The sequence below is a fragment of the Sinocyclocheilus rhinocerous genome, unplaced genomic scaffold (assembly GCF_001515625.1).
Source record: "Sinocyclocheilus rhinocerous isolate Xijiao unplaced genomic scaffold, SAMN03320098_v1.1 scaffold1450, whole genome shotgun sequence".
Classification (NCBI taxonomy): domain Eukaryota; kingdom Metazoa; phylum Chordata; class Actinopteri; order Cypriniformes; family Cyprinidae; genus Sinocyclocheilus; species Sinocyclocheilus rhinocerous.
Window position 1 is genome coordinate 18,143 of NW_015666201.1, and position 3,185 is coordinate 21,327.

Sequence of the window (3,185 nt, forward strand, 5' to 3'; positions counted from 1 at the left end):
TGCAATGTTTGCAATGCTGTATGTGTGTGCGTGAGGCGCCGGCGCAATCGAACAGCGGAAACATAAAATAATCCGTAATTTTTGGTCATACAGATCCTTCGAAACTGCATTGTGTTTACTTTTATTTTAGGATGCGCTTGTCATCTCGGTTTCTTTTCCGTGAACTTTTGCAGAGCGCAGCGCCACAAAACTGAACCAAACTCGGCAGCATATTTTACATTATTGTCTTTTTTCTTTTCTTTCGTTTTGTTAATCTGTTAATTATTTGAGTCAAATATATTTCGCGTATTAATTCCTTTTATATGTAGACTATGATTTAATAAAAACAAATTGTTATTTTTAGTTAAACTTAATTTCTGTTGCTTGTCTGCGCTCATCCGCCGCATTCTTTCTCTTCTCCGACCCCGCAGTATGCCCATCTCACAAATGTAGAATCCGTCTCAGTCTTCTCAACCATCGAATTACAGCAACAGGAAATAGACAAAGTATCTTACCCGCGGAATTTATTGTCTGGTGCTGTTTTGCAGTGTTGGTAAATTCACCACTTAATTTTGAGTTAAAATATGTTGTTGTAACTTGCGTTACTGAGATTGTAACGAGTCTCTGTCAGGGCCACGAGGTTTAGTCTTGAATGACTTGTAATGGAAGTAATAAAATCTGCTTTGTTTACAGCAGACTGGCAATTCCAGAGACCAATAGAAAAAGAAAGTAGTGTATTAGCAGACATAGGCAAAGTGTGCAGGTTGTTAGGATTGCGCTGCCTACAGTGTGTGAAACGTGGTTTGCGAGTGGTAGTGATAGTAGGGATCTGGAAACGCATAGTAAGAATTGGTTATAAAAACTGAAACAGAAGTGAAACAAGTAGTAGGAAAAAGGATTAATCAAAAGCGATACTTATATCCCTTGCCGGTGTCCCTGCTCGGTGGAGTCGATGGTCTTTACACTTTTCGGTCTTCACACGAGGAGGGCTTAACAGGAGGGCTGCCATGACCGCTGCCGCGGTATACTAACCTTTTTTATACCCGTCGGACAAAACGGAAATTGAAGCGCTTGAACAAACTTCCCTGTTGAAAAAACCAGCATATGCTGGTTTTTTCAACAGGGTTTACTGTTTATCACAACAAAGGTCTAAGCAAGCGCACGACACTGACAAGGTATGCGATAGAGTACCTATCTGATGATAGATGTTAGATGATAGATGTTTTCTTCCAAGACATTTTTTTGTAAAAGTTGCTTAAATATCTTGATTTAACTAAGGCCTAGTCCTGGCTTAAGCTAAACCCTGTTTGTGAAACCGGGCCATAAACAGCTCATTTCGACAGTTACTCTCCTTATCAGTAATTGAGTTCACATAACTGTTTTCTATTACATGCAATGATCTTTCACTATATTTGAGTTTCATTTAGTAAATCTGACTGTTAGTGTAAAGCTTATGAGAGCTGTGCATGTTGCTTGATGTAAACATAATTTATAGTTTATTACTGTTAAGCAGTGCTGGAGTTAATGAGATAATTAAATGATTAGTCAAGTGATGATTGACCATTCGTGATGACACCTGCTGTTCACAACCAGAATCACACTGGTTGTGAAAAAAATAAGTAAGTTAAAAATAAAAAAATGGTAAAATGCAGTTTACTGTTTATCACAACAAAGGTCTAAGCAAGCGCACGACACTGACAAGGTATGCGATAGAGTACCTATCTGATGATAGATGTTAGATGATAGATGTTTTCTTCCAAGACATTTTTTTGTAAAAGTTGCTTAAATATCTTGATTTAACTAAGGCCTAGTCCTGGCTTAAGCTAAACCCTGTTTGTGAAACCGGGCCATAAACAGCTCATTTCGACAGTTACTCTCCTTATCAGTAATTGAGTTCACATAACTGTTTTCTATTACATGCAATGATCTTTCACTATATTTGAGTTTCATTTAGTAAATCTGACTGTTAGTGTAAAGCTTATGAGAGCTGTGCATGTTGCTTGATGTAAACATAATTTATAGTTTATTACTGTTAAGCAGTGCTGGAGTTAATGAGATAATTAAATGATTAGTCAAGTGATGATTGACCATTCGTGATGACACCTGCTGTTCACAACCAGAATCACACTGGTTGTGAAAAAAATAAGTAAGTTAAAAATAAAAAAATGGTAAAATGCATAGCAGCACAATGTACCAAACCTTTACCATTAATGGAAACAACAGTCAAAGACCATCAACTAAAGCAACATGTTTAGACTGAAAAAAGAGAAGAGACGAGCAGAAACTACAACCGAATTCCAGCCACAGCTTTAAATGAAATCAACTGAAGATAAAAGAAGACATTAAATCTCTCAAGATCTTAGCAGAGGATGATTGGGCTGTTTGATTTGAGTAAAATTAACTTTATTTCGTTTTTTTTTTTTTTCCCCCTCTGGCTATTGTAACTGTTTGTTATGGCAAGAAAAGCAAGAGAGAATATGATCAGATGATATTGGCTATCATCATGATGACATTATCACGTTGTAGTTTGATTCAGTGATCTTATTAGGCTTGTTCGAGATGCATCGGCGTATGACAAAAGTATTGTGAGAGCGACTGGAGGGCAGACGACTTTTGAATTGGTATTATGGTATTTTGATGTCATACGCTGCTCAGTCTGCGCAGCGCTGATGCATCTTGAACAAGCATATTATTATTATTATTATTATTACAGGAGATGTGTTGTTAAATTCATGTTCTTTATAGAGGCTCTGTGATTTTACAGCATGGAATCCAGCAGTGTTTAAAATAAACATGTTGTACACTTAACATCTTGAACACTTGAAGCATTTGAGACACACACAGACATCAAGAATCAGAACATGAATCTCAAAAACAGAGACATAACACAGGTTGCAACTATGGTTGAGTGTCTTATGGTGCACCCAGAATGCATTGCAGCATGAATCACATCACTGTTGTTGAGATTCATACACTGATTCTTGATGTCTGTGTGTGTTTATATGATGCAGAAGCGCAGAGCATTTTTCTTGTAAAAGTTTGAATATTCTTCTATCACAGCTGAATTTTAAGATGATTGCTCACGTTCACTCTAACCAATAATGTGAAACTAATAAAATGTCAGCAATATCATCAGACCATTAGAGTAATGTGTTTATCAGCATCACAGCTTTTCTTGCTTGTTTTGCCATAACAAACACTGTTAT